Raw genomic sequence first — 25,065 nt, 5'->3', positions numbered from 1 at the left:
AACGGCTTCTGTTCGATTCATCACTCCACCATCGCCACGCTACAGAAGTCATCTCTCGAGTTCCAAACCACGTTCAACCCTCCCTTATTTTTCGCATTTATTGTGCCTCTCCTATTACAGCCTCATCTCGAAGACAATCCCACATTCTAGTTTACCCAAGGCAGTTCTAGTTCAGTCTGCTGTCATTAGAAATATTGTGTCTTCTTCCAGGCCAAGGTTGGATGAAAAATCACGTGGACACACAATGAATCTCCCGTGTGTCCGGAACCTCGGTGGTAACAGGGGACACTCTGTCCCGGTCACCTTTCCATTCTCCAAGCACCTGCATATGGCAGCTGACCCGGACAGGTACACGGTCCGTACCTGTTGAAAGGGGGAAAGGAAAGACAGGAGAAGGAGGGAGGGAAAGAAGGAATAGAAAGAAGGGATCTCTCCTACTTCCCTTGCTCAGACTTTAGTCATGAGTCCATATAAGGAAGAAGATTTGAATAAAATGACTTGAAGGGACAGCATTCTCCCACACCGAATGTGTGCCCCCACGGGAAGGGGCAGAACGCAGGGGTTACAAAGCAAGACGCTGCGGATTCAAACTCTGGTTCCATCATGTCCACGCTGTATGACTTTGAACGAACTGACTGACCCTTCTTCGCCTAAACTTGCTTATCCACACAATGGATGTGGGAGAAATGCTCCACACACAACGTGACCAACATGTATGTGAACAAGATTATCAATGTCACTAGTTATCAGAAAAGCGCAATTGAAAAACACAACGAAATACCGCCTCACGCCCATTAGGATGGCAAAAAAAAAAAAAACACCCAAAACACAAAAAACAAAACAAAAGCAAAAACAGGAAGTAGCATGTGTTGACCAGGGTGCAGAAAAACTGGAACCCTTGTGTACGATTGGTGGGACAGTAAAATGGTAGAACCATTATTAAAAAACAGTATGGAGGGGCGCCTGGGTGGCGCAGTCGGTTGAGCGTCCGACTTCGGCCAGGTCACGATCTCGCGGTCCGGGAGTTCGAGCCCCGCGTCGGGCTCTGGGCTGATGGCTCAGAGCCTGGAGCCTGTTTCCGATTCTGTGTCTCCCTCTCTCTCTGCCCCTCCCCCGTTCATGCTCTGTCTCTCTCTGTCCCAAAAATAAATAAACGTTGAAAAAAAAAAAACAGTATGGAGGCTCCTCATAAAATTAAACATAGAATTACCATGTTATCCAGCAATTCCACTGCTGGGTATATACCCAAAAGAATTGACAGAGAGTCTTGAAAAAGATATTTGTACACCCATATCCCACATTCAGAGCAACATTATTCACAACAGCCAAGAGATGTAAGCTAGCCAAGGTTCCATCAACACATGAATGAATAGAGAAAATGTGGTCTGTGCAGACGGTAGAATAGTACACAGCCTTCAAAAGGAAAGAGATTTTGTCTCCTGCTACAACACGGAAGACATGATGCGAAGTGAAATGAGCCAGTCACTGAAGAACAAATATGGCGTGGCTCCACTGATTAAGAGGGCAACTAAACCCGTGAAATTCATGGAGCCACAAATATGATGGTGGTGACCAAGGGCCGTGGAGGGAGGAGAGGGGAGCTGCTGCTGAGTGGGGACAGAGCTTCAGATCTTCAAGATGAGGAAGTTCTGGAGACATGCTTTACAACAACGTGAATACGCTTAACACTACTAAGCCAGACGCTGAAAAGTTGATGAGGATGGTCCATTTTCTGTGTTTTCTACCACAATAAAACATAATCACAAAGACGTGCCTTCCCGTGGACTGCTGTATGGATGCAATTGGTTCACATGTGGAACTCCCAGAATGCTGGCAGACACAGAGTAACGGTTACGTGAATGTCATCCCTACCAGTGAGTCCTTGTCCTTTGTTCCACACTGCATCAACGTGTAGAAATCATTTTAGGTTTGATGTCTTTTATTTGCTCGTCGGTTGGTTTTGTTTATTTCGTTCTTTTTGTCGTCTCAATTTTCGATCTCACGTATGGCTCTCCAAAGTCAAATCGTGCTAGAAGCTTTACTCGCTCTACTTCTAAATTATTATGAGGGGTCGGGGCAGCTGGGTGGCTCAGTCGGTTAAGCGTCCGACTTCAGCTCAGGTCATGATCTCACGGGGTTCGAGCCCCGCGTCGGCCTCTGTGCTGTCAGTTCACAGCCTAGAGACTGCTTCAGATTCTGTGTCTCCCTCTCTCTCTCTGCCCCTCCCTCACTCACGCTCTGTCTCCATCAAAAAATGAATAAAGGTTAAAAAAAAATTTTTAATTATTATGAAGCGTCAACTATATTCAAATAAAAAGAAAAGTTGTCATTTCCCGCCACTAGGCCTGAAAGGCATGGGTATTCACATACCCAAATCATTGAAAGTTCATTTAATTAAAATATTTGGCATATACTTATTTAAAAATACCACTAGGACATTCTTGGGGCCAAGAAAACACATGAAGGTTTTCAAGGGCAGTGTGATGGGGATGTCCTGATGCTAACATAGTCAGAGGAGGCACAGAGCCGAGATCACAAAATAGAATGGTCCCAGATTTCCTAGGGACTATTCTGGTCATGACTCTCCAAGAACACTGATAGAAAAAAAACATATGTCCAAATAAAACCAATATATGATAGCTCTAAAAAAACATAGTGTGTGAAATAAGGTTAAAAAAAAACTAGCTGTGTTTTGTCTGCAAAAGGACGTTGAAGGAAATATTCCTCTGAAATATACGAAAGTCTGTCAAGTATTCATTCATTCACTTGTTCAGTTTTGAAATTACTTGATAAATACTCATTGAAAGATTTCTAGGAACCAGGCAGTGTGTCAGGGGTTAACTACGCCAATCGCGAGCAAAACCAGCCTCCTTATTGTGTTATTCTAGAAGGTACAATACACAATGAAGGAGACGGTCTGAGGTCAGTCTAAGGAAGCACCTATTGACAAACATTTTTTTTTTTTTTTTTAGGTGGAAAGGACCATAAAAGGATGAGGGGATGAGCTCCCTGCCCTGGGTCTATGCAGGGAGAGATAATATGAGCATTAAGAATGCCAAGAAGAAACTAGGTTCTAATTATCTGGTGTAGATAACCATCTACCTCAGGGCACCTGGGTGGCTCAGTCGGTTGAGCATCTGACTTCAGCCCAGGTCGTGATCTCACAGTTTGTGAGTCTGAGCCTCGCATTGGGTAAAGCGTCCAGCTTCGGCTCAGGTCATGATCTCACAGTTCATGTGTTCCAGCCCCACATCAGGCTCTGCGCTGGCCGTGTGGAGCCTGCTTCGGATTCTCTGTCTCTGCCCCTACCCTGCTGGCACTCTCTCTCAAAAATAAATAAACATTTTAAAAAACACACACACTGAGTGGAGTGAATGCCTCTCCACGCAGAGTGATTTGGGGATATAATATTTAGAGAAGCTGCATTACTGATTTTAGCGGCCACCCGAGCAAAGACCTAAAATGATACAGACCCTATGAAATCGGGAACATTTATTTTATCAAAAATAGCCAGCTCCCTTTGCATGGATGCGTACCCATGATCCTTAATTAGAATCTCAGTTTTATTACAATAGCATAGCATTTCATCTAGAGGTCGTATCCCTCCCTCAGAAACTTTGCTCCGGCTTTGAAAAATATCACAAAAATAACTGCTAAAGATAACTGGAAGCAACAAAGAGGCCCTTCAATAGGTGAACGGACGGATAAGCTGCAGTCTATCCACACTATGGAAATTATTTGGCAGTAAAAGAAATAAGCTATCAAACCCCAGAAAGATATGGAGGAAACCGAAATTCCTATCACTAAGGGAAAGAAGCCAGCGTGAAAAGGCTCCGTACTGTCTGATCCCAGCTCTAGGGCATTCTGGAAAAGGCAAAACCACAGAGACAGTGACAGGCTCAGTGTCTGCTGTGGGTTCAGAGATAGGAAGGGGGGATGAAGAGGTGTAACACAGGGGATTTTCAGGGCTGTGAAACTGTTCAGTAGGAACAGTCATGGTGGATACATGGTATTTCCCATTGGTCCAAACCCACAGAATATGCAACACAGAGTAAACCCTAATGTAAACTATGGACTTTAGTCGATAATAATGTATTGATACAATGACGATGAATGAACCACCCTTGAAAAAAAAAAAAAAAAAAAAATCCTGGGGCGCCTGGGTGGCTCAATCAGTTGAGCATCCGACTTCGGCTCAGGTCATGATCTCGCAGTTCGCGAGTTCGAGCCCCGCGTCGGGCTCCGCGCTGACAGCTAGGAGCCTGGAGCCTGCTTTGGATTCTGTGTCTCCCTCTCTCTCTGCCCCTCACTCATTCACATTCTGTCTCTCTCAAAACTAAATAAACTTTTTTAAAAAATTTGAAAAGAATCTACATTGAGCTGGCAAAAAAAAAAAAAAAACTGGAAGCTACGTAGATATATAAATAGTAAATAATTAAATAAATGAAAACAATCAGGAGGAAATTTCACAGGCATGTCTACCTTTGTGGCCAAAAAAAAAAAAAAAAAAAAATTCTCCTACCCAAAACCCGAAAACTGTTGCAAAGGAATTCAGTGTGATATTTTCAAAGCATAATCGAGTATAAAATACAACCTGATGACAGACCACCATGCAATCACCTTTCCATGTTTCAGTAAGGTTGGCCGCAGACGTGAAAGCCATGCTGTGGGCGTTCGGGGTCACGTGATGGCGATTCCCTCTGGCTGTCACCACGTGTGTTCAAACACGGTTGACCCCAGCGTGACTCAGGTTGGAATGAGATGCTGGGCGAGGGCCCCCCTTTGCCAGTCACCTGTCCTGCCATATCGGACAACTGACTTTTACAGGTGTCTATTTTCTCATGCAAGAAATGAACAGAATAGAGCAGCTAGCGGTTTTCACGCTGGTCCCCAATGCCAGAGGGGGTCTGGGGACAGTGGGGAGGTGGGGTAGGGCAGGGCCAGAGTGCACGGGCTTCCGCCAAAAGAAGTGCCCCCTATTTGCGGGGGCGGGGGCACTTATTTCGTGGGCTTTTATGTACGATGTAGTTGAACGAAGGTCTCCTCAAGCTAAGTAATTCTTTTTTTTTTTTCCAAGAGACATCTGGTTCCTTTTCCCTGAAGGTATTTGCTCAAGCCAAGGAATGAAGCACCTGTGAGTAAGAAGCAGATGAAAGCTGGAAATATAAAAACTTGAGGGAACCTTTTTTTCATTTCCAAGGGGATTATCGAGCCAGGAATGTACTCTGGCTCCCGTAGGCCCAGCCAGTATCTGATCTCCCACCTTGGCCACTGCTGCATTTCTGCAGGGCGTCATCCAGAGTTCCTCTCCAGGTCCAACCGCCTCGTGGGGAGTAAGAGTCCGATCTGGGTGACTGGGGCCCCGTGTCTGGAGGGGCGGGTGGGCACTGTCTGGGGAACCTCCCTGCTACGAAGGAAGCCAATGTTTACTCAAGGCCAGTTATTAGGTAAGAAGACAAACTATCAAAAAGGAAAGAGGCAAATACCCGCTATGCTTACAGATAAGAAGCATGGACTCTTAAGTTCTAAGAGCCCTAAGTGAGGGCAAAACGATGTCGTGGAATACTACACAATGGGAGGTGCATCTGGGATCCAAAGCTGGCCCTCCCTGTGATGATCTACGCTTTTGTTTACAATTTTTTAATGTTTACTTATTTTTGAGAGAGAGAGAGAGAGACAGAGCACGGGCAGGGGAAAGGCAGAGAGAGAGGGAGACACAGAATCCGAAGCAGGCTCCAGGCTCAGAGCTGTCAGCGCAGAACCCGACGCGGGGCTCGAACCCACAAACCGCGAGACTGTGACCTGCGCCGAAGCTGGATGCTCAACCGACTGAGCCACCCGGGCGTTCCCAGTGATGATCTATTCTAAGTGAAGATCTAAGCCAAGACCCTTCGGTTCGGTCACCAGCTTCTCTTTGTTTGCTGGTTGCCATATATTTCGAATTCCTTACCTTCCCGGACTTTATAAGGAGCCAAGACCCAGGACAACAGAGCGCCGGGAAGCAACCAGTTCATCCGGAGCCTGACGGCACAAGGCTCCCAAGGGTCTTCCCCCTCCCTCCCTTCCACAGCCCCAAGCGATCACTGAACACGCCGTCCCGCCCGGAGAGGACACGCCAGCCCTCCAGGGGAGTGGAGGGCGGTCTGATGTGTAAGCACATAGAAAAACAAAGGCAGCATGCAAATCCCAGTTAGTAAGTCTGGGAAAAGACAAAATGTAACCGCAGCACATCCTCTGGCTCCCCTCTAACGTTTATATCATTACAATAACGCTAGACGTGGACCTGAACTTAGCGGACATTTTTGCCTCACTACACTGTGAGGACAGCGGAATGGAGAAGGGAGGGAGGGGTGTGAACCCGACGCCCCTCTTCTTTAACAGAAAACCGATCCTGTCCAAACTGAAAACTCGAGAAGGAGTGCCACGAGCCCAGAACTTAGAAATATGGAGGTGAATGACAAAGAACGGCCAAGGACAGCTAAGGAATGGTCGAGGGCAGAGAACTAGCATTTTACGTTATAAGCCCAGAAGTACCATTTAACTTTATGCATATGTATTCCTTCGAGAAAAAAAAAATAGCAATTAAAGTAGAAAGGTGATGACATACATAAAGGACCTTCAGAGTGAATACACTCAACACCGGAGGGGCTTGCGGGAGATTTCTACGGACAGGTTAGGAGCCCCGAGAGGCACAGGCCTGGGGTCCTGCAGCACTCACTGCCACTTGCTGGTGGCCAGGGCGGTGGCACCTGCCCCGTGGTCCGACCAAAGCTCCATGGGGAGAAAGAGGCACCAAATACATTCTTCTTCATTATCTTAGGAATGTGCTCATCTGTTTATTTAGGTCATGCGACAACACCAAAGAACTAAGCAAAAGCCAATGAGCCTGGTGTGCTTATGTGGTGTAGTAAGACCTCTTTCCCCAAGTCCACGTGCAAATTCTCGTCATCCCTCGCCTTTCAGAAGCCTTAAGGCTTAAACTCTAAAACAGTTTATAAAGAAAAAAGTTCTGAATTATAAGCCGCCCGCATATATCAAAAGATAGATGAAGACACATACCCGGATCACATTATTCCACTTTCTTCTTTTCTTAATTTTTTTAATGATTACTTATTTTTGAGAGACATAGAGAGCGAGTGTGGGAGAGAGGCAGACAGAAAGGAAGACAGAGAATCCAAAGCAGGCTCCAGGCTAGCAGTGCAAAGCCCAACATGGGGCTCAAACTCACGAACGGTGAGATCATGACCTGAGTCGAAGCCGGATGCTCAACAGACTGAGCCACCCAGCCCCACACAATTCCACTTTCAAGAACATATTCTAGACTTCGGCAAACTGTGCAGCATGAGTCCCGACCCCTACGCCTCACTCCCAGGGGAGCCTGATTTCATTCCTCTGTGATGGGACCCGGGCATCCGTATTCTGCAGCCAAGACGCAGAACTTTTGGATTCTAATAAAGAAAACAGAAAACAGCCTAAATACTCAACAGAGAGGACTAATTAAATCCATCATGATAGGACCATACAATGGAATCCTAAACAGGCTTAAAATAATGTGGCAGAAATAAGATATCTCATGAAACATGTTTACCGACATGGACAGATATTTACAATGTGTTCCTCAGTAAAATAAAAACACGTTATATAAACTGTGTATGTGATATGATCCACTTTGGGGAAAAGAATATGTATAAAAGAATTCTGGAATTAAATGCATCATTGTCAGTAGCCATAATGTCTGAGTGTGGAAAGATTTAAATATTTTTGTCTGTATGTTCTAATATTTCCATAACAGACAAAGTATTACGGATACCACCTTCTCAAGTTCAAAAATGCCCGGACATAATACCTCTTGTAAGGTTCAAACATTCTAACACTGTTCATATAGATTTCAGCTCACACCCGCCCAATAAAAACACACATCTGGTCACCCCCACTGTCACCAGCCTCTCTCCAGGGCACTCTGCTGCCTGCCAAGCTTCCAGGGTAGACGAACAGCTCGTGGGTTTCAACTTTGTAGGTAACAAAGTATGGCTGCCTCAAACCCAAAATATCCTTGAAACCTTGTTACACCCACTGAGCTTCTCAATGCACCTTTCCAAGCCTGAGGGTTGAGAAGGGAGCATCATGGAGCTGGGACCGTGAGAGAGGCCATGAGGAAGTCACATCCCAATGCCTCCCACCCCAGCCCCGCTGAACCATTTGGCATCCCTGGTGGAAGGTGTTGGCCCACTGGACGGGGAGGGTGGGAAGAAAGCACTGGTTCTACCAGACATTCGGAACCTGTATGCACTTTCCCAGGAAGCTTCCAACATGAGGAAGGGGCCAAGTCTCGGACCCCTGGGAGGGCACGGAGCCTCCCGTTCCTGGCAAACATGGCCCGGGGCTCCACTGGCCTCATCACTCTCTTTAACCCCCTGATGCCCCACTCCTTCCTTGGAGCCCCTTCTCGGATCCCTTGTGTCAAAACGAAACAAAACGAACCAAGTAAGCTGCAGAGTTGATCTCCAGAAGCTTTTGAAACTTAAGATAAAAGCCATCAGGGAATGATGGACCAGAGGCCAAAAACTCAAGGAAAAGCCTTTAACACGTGGCCGGGTTTGAACAGTCCACTTCCCAGGTCCCGCCTCTCGCCAGCTCGTAGCAATCAGGCAGGACACTGGCACAGGCAGGAAATCTAAAATTAGGTTTTACTACCTATAATGGAGGATTTATGGAATGGCGTAATGAGCAGTCTCGGGACGAAAACCCAAGGTGGGGGAACAGAAACATCTTTGTGGACATACCGACTACGCCCACATGCGCTCCGTGAACCTCACCTACAGTGGCCAAGGTGCAGGTCTGCAGGGCGACAGAGTGAGGACGCAATCCTTCCTTGTTCTAAGCTTGACGCGCGTCACAGCCAACAGCAGGGTCCGCGGTCCCTGGTGCTTTTGTTTAAGAGGGAGGTGCTTTCTTAAGAGAAGCGGTCCTGACACCACACCAGGAATCCAGGCGTTCTGAGGAACAAAAGAACCCATTCGATTCAGTCCTCTCCTGAAATATCCCAAACCACAGGAACAACCCTCAAAAGGTCAAAAGAAGATGGGACTCGACCACAATGTATCAGTGAGTGGTGCCACGGCACCTGTGTGTCCCCATTTTCAGTGCTGGCGAGATCATTTGAGGACCCCCCCCAGTACCATTTTGGGGCAACGTAAAGAAAAATGAACCAGTGTGTTTATGTCAATGCCACGTGTTCAAAGAGTTTTCAAGTAAATGTGACGAAAGAACCAAGGGCTTGAGTCTGTGTTGGCTGGTGACGGGGTCAGGGTGACAAATTCCATCCCCTGCAGCAGGTGACCCACAGCTGAGAGCTCACGGAAACCGCTCATGGGTAGGGGTGTGGAAAGAAGGCTAGGATGGCTGGGAACTGGCATGACCACGCCCGGTCCCTTTCTGTGCCCCACCCCTGCTCCATGCAGCAAACGTAGGTGGGCTTGGACATCCTCCCTACAGGGGTCTCCAGCCACACTCCCTCCCCTCCCCTGGACCCAGAGTGGAGTCCGATATGCCAGCCTGACTCAGGGCCAAGCCAGGAAGAGAAGTAAAAAAGGAGGGACCGTCATCGGCTTTCTTTTCCAGTGAAAACTGTGGCTCCAGCTACAGGTGGCCTTCTGCAAATCAGTGTGACAATATTCCTACTCAGCAGAAGAGTTCCTTGAAAAGATGGTTCCATTTACTACAACACACAACAAGATGGGGAGACAACTTCGCTTTTAAAAATCTTATTTTCTTAAAGCGGATTTTGGCTTTCCACGATAAAAGCACTTTTCCTAGGTCCCAGTTGTGAAGGCTGGTATTTATTTAGGTGTGGTTTCTTAGCATACTGGAACCTTCCCGTACTCTGACTGCAGGTGCCTGGGTCTACAGAAATCGCTTATAAGGACAACAGCACAGACCAGTCTTTTTCCACCTGAGTAATTAGCAGGAGACTAAAATCCAGGCCACCTGGGGTCCTCCTCAGACTTCTCTGAATGTGGTCCAGGAAGAGACAATTTAACCTTAATTCTAGGCTCTGATGACGAGGTTATTTTAATACAGCGTTACTGTAACATACTTAGTGTAATGTAATATGCATACATGTAACCTACATAATACAGTATGTGTGTGTGTACGTCATATATGTAAGAGCTTACACTTATGATAAGGTTTTGGAGGGAAAATGCCATACAAAAATCATACTGAATAACAGAGCCAAGCTGTGAAACAAGTCTGCAACGGTCTCGGAAGGCCAAACGGTGTTAGATATTTCCTCTTTCTGGATACAGGTGCGGATGCAGTTGGTGCCGGCATTGACCCTGGTTCATGACGAACATCAATATTTTCTAAACGCCTGTCTTGTTTTACAATCAAAAGTCCCCATTACCAAGTTCAAAGAGAATTCCCCAGAAAGAGCACAGCAAAGTATTGGCTATAGTCACAGAAGATCGGATATACAGCCCATAATATAAGTGAGTTTCACGTAAGTGTTCAGACACACATTGTGGTCTGTCATCCACCCCAAAATTATTACCATCCACCCTTAGGACCAAAAAAGCAGATAACGATGTGATTTTACCACCCTGGCATCCACTGCGTGTGGAGGCATAGTGTGAAGAGGTATTTTTAGTGATTTTTAAGGGCAAGCATTCATAAACTCCCAAGTCTGTGCTCCATGTGACTATGACATAGCTCTTGGTCATTCTGCTGCTGTCAAAATTAAGACTGCGGATCACCGCTGACTCAAACTAACGTCTGTCTGTAAGACATTAAAAAGGGGCCATTTGGAAAGAAGAAGAGGGGAAAGTTTCAGGAGAGCGAGCTTTCCTAAGTAGCCGGTACTCGCTAGGAGTTAAGCATCTCTTAAAGCGCAGACAAACCAGACCAGAAGAGTCCACGAGAACGTACCTTTTACATTCCAGATACGGAGCCCAGACGGCCCGGGGGGAGGGGCGGAGGGAGCCGCTGGGTTCCCCAGGGCAGCTCCCGGGAGATGCTCACAGAACCACCCGGATCTCCTGCCTCAGATGGAAGGCAGCTCCCTCGTGACGTTCCAGAAGGAAGTATACCAGCCGAAAGTACCAGAACGCCTCCTATGCCTTGAGCCGGAGGTAAGCATTTAAACAAAACGCCTCATCTGTGCGCCTCTGGCACTCGCAGCAACATCCGTTTTCTCGCTGGGCCCTTCCAGAAGGTCAGGGACTGTGCCGCACAGCCTTCCCCGGGCGCAAGAGGGTTATTTGCGGGGCTGCTTCTGGGGAGGAGAAGCTCAATGCGACGTGACAGTCTTCCCGAGCCGGGCTGGTTTCACAACACACATTTTCTCCCTTCCTAAGAGTCTGGCTTGTCCCTCGTGTCCTTTTTCCTATTTTCGGGATGGTTGGGTCACTTCTAGTAACTGAGCTTGAGCGGGGCTGTGAGCCCCGGGCGTGGGCGGGCCCTTCCGACTCTGGTCTGCCTCACGGGACACTCACCCTCCGACTCTGAGTCAGTTGCCTTTTCATGGAAATACTATTCAATGATCATTTTCATAAAAATCTGTGCTGGCTCAGTTTTGTTTCTCTTGACGCTGGCCCAAGTGTTTTTCTCTTCTGATTGATTTTTGGGTGAAACTCAGCATGTCTCTTTTGGTTGTTTATTCTCTAATATATTTCCATCTTAACTGGAGGGGAGACATGAGCGTCAGTGGGATCCAGCTGTACCAGGTCGGCCACACGGCCTGCAGTTGTACGTCCAAGGGGACGGGTGGGGGGAGGCTGTCTGCAGAAGCCAGAGGGCTGCTCCTGTCCAGACCCAGAAGTAAAGGCAGGGGCTACCGCGCAAGGGGCCACCGGCCTCTGGGGTCTTGTGTTGCAGCTGGGGTGCTCCGGCAGCCCGTCAGGTCTTGTCCACCCTAAGTCTGATAAGCATCCTAGCACCTTCTTGCAAGCGGAAGGAATGTGTGGTCTCCGAGTCTGTGTGTTTAACGGAGCCCTCTGAGAGAAGCAGCGGGAGCTCTTGGGAGGGTTTTGCTTTAGCACTGTCCGTTTTCAGGCCCCGCTCTGGGGCAGATGCCCTCCCTTCTCTTAAACAGAATCTTTTTCAAAGCTAAGCATGGGGGGAGGGCGCCTGGGGGGCTCAGACGGTTGAGCATCCGACTTGGGCTTAGGTCACGATCTCGTGGTTCATGGGTTCGAGCCCCACGTCGGGCTCTGTGCTGACAGCTCGGAGCCTGGAGCCTGCTTTGGATTCTGTGACTCCCTCTCTCTCTGCCCCTCTCCTGCTTGCGTTCTCTCTCTCTCTCTCTCTCTCTCTCTCAAAAAAAAAAAAAATGAATATTAAATTTTTTTTTTAAAAAGCTAATCAGTTCTCAGAGGATAAGAAAAGTCTTCCCTCTTTTCATGTGTAAATACAAATTATACCTGAATATGTGTATACACACACACACACACACACACACATTTAATATATATACCATAAAATTCCTAATGGTGTTAGATTTGCATGTAGGAAAAGGGGAGGGTAGGGGAAGGATGTCTGCAAAGACTCCATCTGTAGGGCATCGGTCATGAAAAACAGTGGAAAACACAAATTTAAGCCTAAGGGTAACTACTTCCGAAAGCATCGCTTGGTCTCCATGTGTTTAGCACCAAAGCCTCGTGATAAAAGCCGTCTGCATTTACCCCAATCAGTTTAGGATGTCCCCATCATTATTTCTAGAAGACAGATGCTCCCCTGATATGCCCTTTAGCCAACGAGTCACACACACATCGCCTCTTGTTCTGGAAGCCGGTGGGTGTCGAGCACAAGACAAAAAAACCAAAAAGAAACCCAAAAAAAAAAAAAAAGGTAAAAAGGAAAGAAATAAAAAGCTAATGGTCTGAGACAAATGAGGCAGATGAGTGTAGTTATTGAAAACCAGCAACCTATTTTTTAAAAAGCCTACCAGCCTCAGATTTCTCAGGACATCTTTTCATTGCATATTATGTAGCCAAGGCAGCAATCTCTGCCTTCTTGCCTTAGTCTGTAACAAATCTCGCTCATTCCAAAAGGGAAGCATGCATTTCACTTTCTCGAATACATGATATGCAATTCTTATTTCACTTGCTTGGAGCAAGGACTAAAAACTGGTGCTCAATCTTGCTTCCCTTGCCAGGGCAAACGTAACGAATTCCGATCCTCATTTCCACGACTTCTTTCATCTAGGGTGGACCAGAACGCATTCCCTATGTCTCAGGACGCAGCCTGGATTTCCACCAGGGCCAGGATGCTGCTGCACATCTTTGACCTGAACCGGTCAAGCCCTTGCCGGAGAAAGAAATGGAGTCGTTTTACTCATAATCTCAGAAGTTAACCCACGCAGGCGGCCCCGCACGCCATAAAAATAACATTGTGGCGACCTCAAAGGGTAATTTAGGAAGCACGGACAATAAGTGGAGTGTGCTTTCTGTCCTAAAAATCCCAGACTACGGGCGGACTTATGAATAATTTTCAACAATCAGGAAGTCTGCAAAAATCCCCAGTCTTCTAAAGACTGCACGGTGCTCATCAAATCTCCTAAGACCTCTGTGTCCCAACCCCCTCTGAGGAGGTCCCTGGACCTGACTCCTAAGGGCCAAAGCCAAAGAACCAGGCACCTGCCTCCAGCAAATCCCCTCCGATTCCCTCTCATTCCCAGACACCAATTTCCATGAAAACCAGACACAGGACAGAAAGCAGAGCAGCATATTCCAAAATCGCTTCAGATCTGCAGCCTGATTTCATTAGACTCGCCGGCTTGTTTCTTTTAGCCCCCGTGCGTGCCCACGGCAGGTGAAATTTCGCTGGCACGGCCACCTGAGACCCCATGCGCTTAAGGGGACCAGGCCGGTGCAGGAGAGGCAGAGATGGGAGGTTCCGGTGCCGAGGGGGAGACGTGTCCGCCAGAGGTCAGCAGGAAGTGGGGGGCACTTAGCGATGCTCACTGTCCTCACTGACCAGGTGTCTCTAGGGCCTGACACTATCATGCCACTGTACCCGCCCCAGCATAAGAAAGGTCTTCAGCCTGGAGGCAAAAACCCCACGGTTGTCGTCCCCAACCCAAGTCTAACTAACATAGCAGCTTCCAAGAGCACACGTTGGCCATTTCGCACCCACAAACACCCAACCTGAGAAGCTGGTGGGGAACCATCTGGGGACGGGGGCTACACAGCCCCTCCCTCTGGCTTTCTGTCGCCTTCACCGTGCCACAGCTGACAGCTGAGCCCCCTGGCTGACAATCCCACAGTTAGCAGTTTGTCTCCGAGGTCTCCCCCGGGGACGTGGCAGGGACCCAGCGCAGAAGCGACTGGACGTAAACCTCCCCGGCCAGCCTCAAGGTCTGGTCGCCAGCGGTGACACAGATTTTCCTCCAAGATTTGAAGCACATGTGGCTTACATCAACGCGGTCTCGCATCCATTCTCTGTTGAGACCACTTGCCTCGCACATTCTCATATTTACACGTTCACTGAACGTAATCCCAAGTGAATTATTTCAGAAGGCTTAATGTGCTTCAGACTTCTCAAATACAATTTAGGCCTTAAATTAAATTTGTAGTCCCGTGGGAAACCAGTAGGTTAGACGCAGCCGACGGCATCCAGGGGACACGCAGGAGCCCCACAACAGAACTGCGGTTACTTCTAGAAGGATCTCGCCTGGTAGCCGAGGCTCCCCGGTGAACGGAACGGGATTCGACCGCAAAACCGGATTCAGCGTCCAGGTGTGAAAGCAGTGGAACCTACTGGACGCAAGATAAATATTCTTGCTGCTTTGTGCGTCCCTCGACGGCCTTACCATGAAGCGCCCCAGCGGCCAGAAACGTGTGATGGAACAGACGAGAGCGTACAGCCCCGTTCATTCATTTTGAGGTCTGGGGTTTTTTTTTGTTGTTTTTGGTGGTGTTTTTGGTTGTTGTTGTTGTTGTTGTTTTTTAATAAATCACAACATTCTTTGTCCCTTCTGTTTGGTTGCCCAATAACTGCGCAGAATTAGGTGTTAAATTTGCTACGGTGATGAGAGTTGAGACCAGCCACATGCATTTTACTTAAAACTGGTTTTTTGCGGTTTTTTGTTTTGTTTTGTTTTGTTGTTTTGCTTTGTTTACAGCAAGCACTGCCCACTGGGAAAAATAAACCAGAACAAGGAGAGCAAAAATCCCTTATCAGGCACCAGCGATAATGGAAACAAACCATTTACAAGGAAGCACAGACGAGGAGTTTGCTGCAGACCAAGCACCGGAACTAAAAACAAATTTCTTACTCAGGGAAATGTGGAGGAGTAAGAATCTACAGTGAAGAGTTTTTTGTTTGTTTCTTGTTTTTTTTTTTCCTTTGCATAAAAATTAAATTAAATCTGAACACCAAAGCATGCATATGGTAAAGACAGTTATTCAAAGACAGTCGTTCAGTTATTCAGCGATTGAAAGACACATTACACAGCACACCGACGATGACAAGCAAAGAATGAACAACATGATTGACTCTGTAAGACTTTGCCACGAACTTGAGTGCTCCACAAAGAGGGAGAGGCCTACGTGAGATGAACCTGCTACTACCAAACTGCAAATACTTGCCCTCGAAACTTAATTCTGCAACAATCCACCCCATCGATGTTCTTTCTTTCTCAGGGATCCCGGCACCTCAAGAATATTACTCTTCAGGAGCATCTGTGTGGCTCGGCCAGCTGAGCGTCCGACTTCAGCTCAGGTCATGATCTCACGGTCTGTGAGTTTGAGCCCCGTGTCAGGCTCTGCGCTGACAGCTCAGAGCCCGGAACCCGCTTCAGATTCTGTGTCTCCCTCTCTCTCTGCCCCTAACCCACTCACATTCTGTCTCTCTCTCAAAAATAAACACTAAAAAAATATATATTAAAAAAAAAGAATGTTATTCTTCAAAATGATAAATTGCATTTTTCTCAAGAAACTGTCCACACGCAAAATAAGAAATTTGTCACCCTACTGGAATTGCCTTTATTTTTTTTAATTTTTTTTTCAATGTTTATTTATTTTTGGGACAGAGAGAGACAGAGCATGAACGGGGGAGGGGCAGAGAGAGAGGGAGACACAGAATCGGAAACAGGCTCCAGGCTCCGAGCCACCAGCCCAGAGCCCAACACGGGGCTCGAACTCACGGACCGCGACATCGTGACCTGGCTGAAGTCGGACGCTTAACCGACTGCGCCACCCAGGCGCCCCTGGAATTGCCTTTAAACAGGGAATAGTCAGGTAGGATTTTTTTGCTCATGAAGTTGTCGGAGCACAGGATTCCAATCAAGGCAGCACGTACCCATTACCGGGTATGCAAAGTGTCCGCCTGAAAGTAGAGATTTTATGTTGCTCTTTCGAAGAAGGAAGTGAGTCAACAGGAAACATTATATATGAATTTTCCCTCCGATTTGAAAAGTGCAAAATTAGTATTGAATGTGCCACGCTAGCGTTAGGTTTTCTGTTGCAATCCTAGCTGGTCCCACAGTGACCTTCCGGGACATAGCCAAAGGAGATACAAAGTCAGAGCATCCTAGTCCAGTGAGTGAGTTATATTACAAATTTCACAGCTGCCGAGTACATTAAACAGGAACTCCTCTTCCCAAGATTCTAAACCTGCGCCATCCACTACGGTGGTCGCTAGCCACATGTGGCCGCTGAGCCCTCGAAATATGGTCAGTCCGGCCCGAGATGTGCTGTACGTGTAAATTGCACACCGGATTTTGAACATTTACTGTAATAAAAAATAATAACGCAAAATAGCTGACCAATATTTTTATACGCGTTGCATTTGAAATGATAATATTTTGCACGTTGCATTATATGAAATCGATTGTTAAAACGAATTTAACCAGTTTCTTTGTCTTTCTTAACTGCTAAAATGTTTAAAACTAGGCGTGAGACTTGCACTCGACGTTCTCTGACCAGTGCTGCTCTGACCTCCCACTGACTCAGCCTCTTTGTCACCATGCTCCCTCCTCGTCACTTCTGTCAGCAGGCTCTCTGCTCTGATCAAGGGGATCCCAGACAGCAGAGCCCTTGCAAAGATTCCAGAACTTGTCGCTGCAGGTTCTTACTATCGGTGAGACTCTGGCCTCCGCGCTCCCAAGCCTCACTCTGCTCTTCTGGAAAACGGGGACAATAAAGGCCCTTCCTCCAAAGAGCCACGGCAAGAGTGACCTACGGTGACACATGCCCCATGCTTCCCCCACCTGGTGCCCCCAATGTCAATTACAACCCTCCAAACACCACACTCTTCCTGCCTTTTTGCAACATTATTTTATCCCCTATTTTAATTGCACACTGGAGGGGGTGCCTGGGTGGCTCAGCCCATTAAGTGTCTGAAGTCAGCTCATGGTTTGTGATTTCTAGCCCCGCGTCGGGCTCTGTGCTCACAGCTCGGAGCCTGGGGCCTATTTCGGATTCTGTATCTCCCTCTCTCTCTCTGCTACTTTCCTGCTTGTGCGCGCGCGCGCTCTCTCTCTCTCTCTCTCTCTCTCTCAAAAGTAAATATTTTTAAGAAATAACTTCACACTTGGGATATTGAAATAAGCGTCTACATTGGGCCCTCCAGAACCGGGAAGGGTTGGGCAGTTCCTGGGCTACAAGGCCCACCTCCCAAGTAGCACCTCCAACACCCTGAACACCAGCAATGCCTAACACCCCTCCCCCTGCCCACTGCAGCCTGCAGTCCGTCCCTGCCGAATCAGAGCCAACACACCACCTGGCGGCACAGCACAGCCCCAATGCCTCGTCCTTCGGGAAGCATTCTTGGGTCTTCCTAGGGTACGGTTTAGATCACTCTTTGATCGTATGATTCTTATAAGATGGAAAATTTTTATATTCCACCTTGTTCCAAAAAAAAAAAAAAGATGTAAAGTGATCTACAAGGACATATGCAATATAACAAGGTTTTTAAAAACTCAGAAGTAGGGGCGCCTGGGTGGCTCAGTCGGTTAAGTGTCCAACTTCGGCTCAGGTCACGATCTCCCAGTTCGTGAGCTCGAGCCCCGCATCGGGCTCTGTGCTGACCGTTCGGAGCCTGGAGCCTGCTTGGGATTCTGTGTCTCCCTCTCTCTCTGCCCCTCTCCCCCCACAAAAAATGAACATTAAAAAAAAATCAGTAGTTGCAAAATAAATAGTACAGTGAGGCTGTAGGAGGAACAAGGGTAAGAGCCCTGCAGGCGGGCTGTGGGGCCGCTTGCCAGAGCTGGGCCAGCCAGCCAAAGGCTCACACGATTTCTCCCGAATCGAAGGCTAAACGTGAGGTTCTCCCGTGGGTCTGTAGAGATAAGGGCCTGTGCGATGGGATAAGAAGCTTGCCCCGTGTGTTGCCTCGGTGGGGTCTCTGTCACGGCCACCGCTATACCCATCAGAGTGCTTGACGTAGCAGCCCCATGGGGGCCACCACCTCCATCGCTGCACAGCGTGGGGCCCTGGCTCACCATCAAACAGGCCTGGGCTGAGCAGGTGGCAGTCCTGAATGAGGCCCTTTTGTCAGCCTATGAAGTCACCTCCTCTCTAGATCCCGCAGCACGGGCCTTCACCACCCCCCCCCCGCCCCCTTTCCATATGTCAACGTCCTGAGGGTACAACCCGAGGCTTCCCCAGTGCCCCGCGCGGCGTCTTGCACAGAACGTGAGGCAGGAACGCAGTCTGAAAAGGCAGCTCGCCATTCCCTGATACATTTCCCGCACCTGCCGGTCTCTCTTCCTGGACTCGCCTCTCTCTGACCCAGAAGCCCCCTCCTCCGCCGGCGTCCCGAGACCGTCACCACCTGGACGGAAGCCGGCCACCGTTCGACCTCTGCCTGTCAGCGTTCCCTGCGTTCCCGGGCACGCCGCCTGGCCCGCATTCATTTCTGCCTGGGGATGTGTTTCCCGAGGACGCTGCTCTCAGAGTGAGCGCTATTAGCGATCTGGAGTGAAAAGGGCTATCGTTCTGTTTGCCTGCTGTCAATACGATTAGCTGGGAAAAGAACAAATCGGGCGGGTCACTAATTGCCAGAGTCAGACAGGTAGAGAGGTGAGCTTCACGCTGGAATTTTCCGGCTTTCCCCATTAAATGTGCAGTTGTGTTCCGAACCTCTAGATGTATCCAGTGCCTTGATCGTCCCTAATCGACCCAGGTCCCCCGTGTCTCTGTGTGGCTGGTGCTCTCATTTAAAAGGTGATCCAGAAACCTGGACTGCGAAACACGTTCCCAGGTCGCCTAAAACCACTAAACAAAACTAAGCATGATTTAATGCTTCGTTTTTGCAAAGAAAAACGTTATGCTGCAGCTACCTGTAGTTTTATACGCGTTCTGATACATGCATACAAATGTAACCCCTTCTCTGCCTCCTGGTAGTTCCCTGTGGGGTCTGCATCCTTACGGGATGATTCTACTGGCTCATCTCTGGTTTTACCATTTCCGTATGGAATGTTGGGGAGACACTGTCCTTGGGGGATGTTCTGCTTCATCACCTGTATTTATAAGTAAGTCTTAGAAAACCGCAAAACTACATCCAGTTATGTAGTGGGACGCTTCAGAACTGGTGCTATTTCAGCTATGAAATCCTCTCTCTTTGAGACCTCAAGCGGTAATGGGTATTCTCTTCCTCTGCCTCCAAAGCCGGGACTTTCATCTGGGTCTCAGAGCTCGGAGGAAACATCAGTAAGATGCTGACTTAACCTGCCTTCTCCAGAAAAGACCGGCAACATTCCCTGGATTTGATCTTTATTGTCATGGTTTCTATTTCAGAACTCCGCAGTGAAGTAAATTTTACTGCCAGGGTCAAGTAGACGAGAAAGTACGTTTCGATCCTGGAGAAGCAAATTTTCCTCTCCTTTTGCTGATTCTGTCATCTCGCCGCCGTATTTTGCGCTGCAAAAAGAGCCAGCCTTTGCCCGAGACGAGGCTACATTCTGTGCAATTAGAGACCCAGATTTGTAAATGCGGCAGCAGGCTCACACCAGCTCTGTGAGGTCGGATACGATATTAATGAGAAGGCACCCGAAGTATGAGATGTCAGAACGCTCTTCAGCGGACAGTTTCTTTTCCACGCGTTTTTGCCTCGCTTCCTAATAAAAGAAACTTCAGCTTTCTAAGCCGTTTCATTTAAAAGTTTAATATTGGGGTGCCTGGGTGGCGCAGTCGGTTGAGCGTCCGACTTCAGCCATGTCACGATCTCGCCGTCCGGGAGTTCGAGCCCCGCGTCGAGCTCTGGGCTGATGGCTCGGAGCCTGGAGCCTGTTTCCGATTCTGTGTCTCCCTCTCTCTCTGCCCCTCCCCCGTTCATGCTCTGTCTCTCTCTGTCCCAAAAATAAATAAACGTTGAAAAAAAAAATTTTAAAGTTTAATATCTGGGGCACTGAGGAGGGCACTTGTTGGGCTGTATAAGCCAAATGGACAACAAAATATATAGAAATAAATAAACATAAATAAATAAGTAACTAAGTAAATAAATAAAAGTTTAATATGAAGGGACACCTGGGTGTGTCCAACTCTTGGTTTCAGCTCAGATCATGATCTCACAGTTTGTGAGTTCAGGTCCCAAGTCGGGCTCTATGCTGACAGTAAAGATTCCCTCTCTCTCTCTCTCTCTCTCTCTCTCTCTGCCCCTTCCTGCCTCACTTCTACGCACTCTCTCTCAAAATAAATAAACTTGAGGAAAAAAAAATTTTACATTAAGATCATAAGTGGAAAATGTTTCTGAACACTGTCTTTTACGAGCACACACTTCCATCATTATTTATACTCGGCTTAGATCTCTGTAGGCCCACGTAAGGATCCTGAAGCCCTACCCGGTTCACTCCTGGGGTCCTCCCTGCAAGGTGCCCTAGTGGTCCCCTCCCCCTCCCGCCAGGCTCCTCATGACAGCTCCTTTCAATCTCCTCTCAGAAGCCTGAGATCCTCATTCCGTCGGCCGCAAGTGGAATTCCTGGCCTCAGTGACACTGAATGGGAACGTGACTTCCCCCGCTGCCGACTGCAATCAATTTATTCTGTGAAGGCAACGGGTCGTTAGCAGACATGGTTAAGACCCTGGGTTTCTCTTCCTGTTCCCAAGAGCCACAGAGTCTGAGGTCCATCTTAGCGCAGACAGAAAGGTGACGACACCAGCGAACCCATGTCCCCGATGCGGCTGTACCCAAGGTGGTCACGCAGACCTCCCTGCCCGGAACACAGAAAAACGCGCACTCCAATTTTGTCTTTCTTTTACTCTGCAACTTCAGCTAAGTTACTCAGCGCCAAGAATCCACAACCCACACTTCCACTCCGACCCAGAGAAAATGAATCTTCCCACCAGGAACGGAGAGTAACAGAAATCGGGCAACAACAGGACACCAAGCGGGGCTCACCTCCTGTGCTCCCCTGGACCTTAACCGAGAACTAAACACACATCTTCCCTTTTATTTTTTTTTATTTTTTTAATGGTCACTTATTTTCGAGAGAGAGAGAGACAGAGCATGAGCAGGGGAGGGACACAAAGAGTGGGAGACACAGAATCCGAAGCAGGCTCCAGGCTCAGCTGTCAGCACAGAGCCCGACGCGGGGCTCGAACTCACGAGCCGTGAGATCATGACCTGAGCCGAAGTCGGACGCTTAACCGACTGAGCCACCCAGGTGTCCCTCATCTTGACTCTTAAATTAAGATTTGGGAACCTCTGCCGAACTTTTAATTAAGTGAAAATTAGAGTTTCCTGCTATTAAAAAATATCGCCACGCAGCTGTCTGTTTTCTTTCCTAACTCGTTGGACAGATGCTTCCCCCCCCCACTTCCAGGGGGAATAATTATTGGAATAATATTATTACTAAAAGGAATCCCATATGAGACACCAGCATGTGTGAAAATCTCATTCCCACTAACACAATTCAAAACCAAAGGGTATGTTTTGAAAGGAGGCAGCCACCCATCTCGTTTTTAAAAACCTTTCGACACGCTAGCAGTGTGTCCTAAATCAGATCTCACATCTCGTCGTCTAGGATTGTAATTTTAAAAAGTGATAAATTAACTCAAAAAGGCTTGTTTTCCACACTTCGAGGATATTTCATTCTCCACATGCAGCCATTTTCAAACAGAAAAGTCACAGAACTGGACTTCCTTTGCACACACTTCTGAACGTGCGCTGAGTCAAGGTAACTGAACCCCTTACTTTCATTGTTAAATTGCTATTTCTCCTACGCAAACAGGGTCTTCCAGATTATGACATGTCGCCATAAAAATAGAAGAACTTAAAAGTTACTTTAAATCTAAAACGTAGACCCAGAGCTCCATTTTTGGACGCACCCTTTAATTTCTTGGTGCTGTCTACATTTTACTTACACTTAAATTTAGCCAAGTTAATTTTAGACCACCCGCCTTCACTACCTTCGCTAGGTCTGCAATGTTACAAACATGAAGCATTGAATCCTCTCTCCTTTAAATGCTAAAATGTTAGAAATAAAAGGTAAAGTTAAATGGGGAATCTTCCGCCCCCCCCCCCCCCCACGCCAGGCTCTTTTGAAGAACTGTTTGGAGGCTAGTCCAGACCACTGGAAACTCCTATCATTTATCTACAGAACAAACAGCTTTGAATCAATAAATGTGGGCCGCATACTGACAACGCAAAATGTACAAGTAATTAACTCACGGCTAATACTCAACGCTAAATGTACAAGTAATTAACTCACGCCCAGAAGTGCAAAGAAACACTAGAGAGAGAAGATCATCCAGAGCATCAACAAGCCCTCGTGTTCCGCAACCAGGTATCGAAACGACCTGAAGTTGTGTCCGAAACATTTAAACGCTTCTACTGCACGTCGGCTTCTTTTTCTTACAGATGCCGCTCCAGAGTTTTTAATACAGTTTCAAGTTCAAGGTGTAGACCATAAACAAAAGCTGTATTCTGAAGGACTACATCCCCTAGGAAAAGCCCAAGAATCCTTCCACAGAGAGGGGAAAGAACACAGAACCCCCTCTGGCGTTCTCCTCCTCACCGGAAAAGCTTGCCTGGGAAGCAAAGGCTGATGAAGCCGGGAGGCGACACAGAGACTTGCAGTTAGAGAGCGATCAACTCCCACCCTACACGGAGCTCCATCAAAAGGCCGGGGTTCCGCTCATGATGACTTGAGTTACCTTGGCCACATCTTTTTTGCCCAGCTCCGTAAGTCTCGTTAGAAACATGCAGGTGTCTTTATGTCAACACCTCCTGAACAGAGTTCTATGAAATCGAAGGCAGCACTGACATTTATTCAACATGACAATGTCTCCCCACCACTCCGTATCATATGACCGACGCCGACCTGCTATCGTTTATTCACTGAGGATAGGAAAAGCCTCCAGGAACATTAGCTCCTCTGTCTTGTGAAGAAATAATTCCCCCTTCTGTTATTTTATGTTCTTGTTTAAGGATAATGAACCGGAAAAAAAAAATCAGAGCGAATATTAATTTTAGGGAAAAAGTTGGAAGTTTTCTATTATCTATTTGCCTATGATACGAGACATGATATATTCCATGCATGCACATCATGCGTATGACGCTTTACAAAAGCACGGAAGTTAAAAATCCATTTTGACATCTTTGGGAGATGCTTTCCTTCTTACATATATATACATATCTGGCACTCCCCTGGGATCTTAGCCCTTACCACAAATAAAATACTGGATTTTTCTGAGATTAGAAATTCAACAAGCTTTTTCTAGAATACCAAAACAAAACATGGGAAGTGGAGGGAGGACTGCTGATATCCACACGGACACACAGCCCCGTTACATAATCCATTCAACAGTAAACGCTGATTTTCAAAATTTTAGCTGAAGGAGGAACATCGGGTTAAATCCCCAGGCACTCATCGTGAAATCACAGGCTCATGTAAAATAATGTAGCACAAGCCTACCCTGAATTTTTTAAACTAAAATGAAGTCATGACAAAGTGTCAGAAAAGAGAAGAAACTGCAATTTTAAGTGTAACTGGAATGACACATTCTGAAACCTATAAATCAAAAGATAGAATACCCATTCGCCAGCACCGTGCAATGTCCAAATGAAGCTAGGATTACCAGACCGCAAACGGCATTTGTGATGTGGGTAGCACTCATAAAACCTTTCTTTAGAATTATGAAACTTCACATACTAGCCACAAAGTTTGCATATCTCACCCTGCTTCCACCAGATTTGTCATTTCGATGGTATGATTAGCTCATTCATAATTTGACACCCACTGAAGTAATTTGGTTGGGTCTGTACAGAACTCGTGGTGCCTGGTCTTCCCGGGGGACTGAAGAAGCCCACACAAGCGGCGGCCAGCAGAGCAGGGGTTAACCCCAGGAATGTGACAGTTCTCCGGGTGATAAGGTGATGCGGAGCTGAGGCTGGTCAAGGGCTCTAAACTACTTGGAGACAACCGAAAATCCTCAAAAGTAGTTCCAATGATAAAGAAATTCTATGCGCTATGTTATGTCACCCGGGGAAGAATACAATGTTTTTTACTCGCATTGGAAGTTTTTTGAAGTGCAGAACTACTGAAATATGTCGAGTGTGAAATCTGTGGCCCATATGAATAAGTTCTTTTGAAGGATAAACGAAATTACCCTTATATCAACGAGTTGCATTAAGTCCACATCTGCATCAAAATTGTTTACCCGTTTTACTGGGCAGTCTGGTCTGCTATTAATAATAGCATTTAAGTTTTAGGCTTAAAAATACTAAAAAAAAATAAGTCTATAAGTACCTTTTGTAAACCATCTCTATACCAAGGCTATCTGATTAAAAAAAAAAAAAAGAATTACAGGCCACATTTTTAAACATGCCAAGAACTCCCAATTAAGGTGGCAAATTGCAAGCACGTAAACATAACAGCTGAGGCTGAAGTGTCAGAAGGTGACAAGACAGAGACAGGGACGGGGGAGAAGAAAGAGGCAGAGCCCGTTTTCCCGGGGTTTGGAGCGACGTCGGAGGGAGAGTCCCTGCCTGCAATGACCCAGCGGGGTGACAGCCTAGTCCACATCTGGTCCCCGCTTCCAGCCCACAGTGGACTTCAGTGCAACACCTAACTCCCATCGAGGCAAGAACGAACAGGCTATTTTTTTTTTTTTTTTTTTTTTT

The 25,065-nt window shown here is 47.2% G+C and overlaps 1 protein-coding gene and 1 long non-coding RNA gene across 8 annotated transcripts in view; one reads left to right on the top strand and one right to left on the bottom strand.

Moving 5' to 3' along the window:
- The window catches only part of ERG (ETS transcription factor ERG), a 271,394-nt gene that overhangs the window by 240,502 nt on the left and 5,827 nt on the right, over window positions 1-25,065 (bottom strand). For 4 of the 7 annotated variants that reach the window (XM_040483915.1, XM_040483919.1, XM_040483917.1 and 1 more), the window contains exons 1-2: window positions 10,927-11,031; window positions 8,817-8,996 (exon numbers count right to left, since the gene is read on the bottom strand). The exons of 1 other annotated variant lie outside the window; for it this stretch is intronic. The gene's annotated coding sequence lies outside the window, so the exon portion shown is untranslated. Of the gene's footprint in view, window positions 1-8,816; window positions 8,997-10,926; window positions 11,032-25,065 lie in introns of those variants that run through there. 2 more of the 7 variants (XM_040483911.1, XM_040483914.1) reach the window with 2 other exon arrangements.
- On the top strand, window positions 11,017-13,385 carry LOC121035939 (uncharacterized). The gene is made up of 2 exons (XR_005793151.1): window positions 11,017-11,129; window positions 13,204-13,385. It is a non-coding gene; the product is annotated as an uncharacterized LOC121035939 (long non-coding RNA).

Source organism: Herpailurus yagouaroundi, unplaced genomic scaffold (assembly GCF_014898765.1).
Source record: "Herpailurus yagouaroundi ecotype Mexico unplaced genomic scaffold, PumYag 162, whole genome shotgun sequence".
In the NCBI taxonomy this organism is placed as follows: Eukaryota; Metazoa; Chordata; class Mammalia; order Carnivora; family Felidae; genus Herpailurus; species Herpailurus yagouaroundi.
This window is presented reverse-complemented; position numbering and strand designations above follow the sequence as displayed.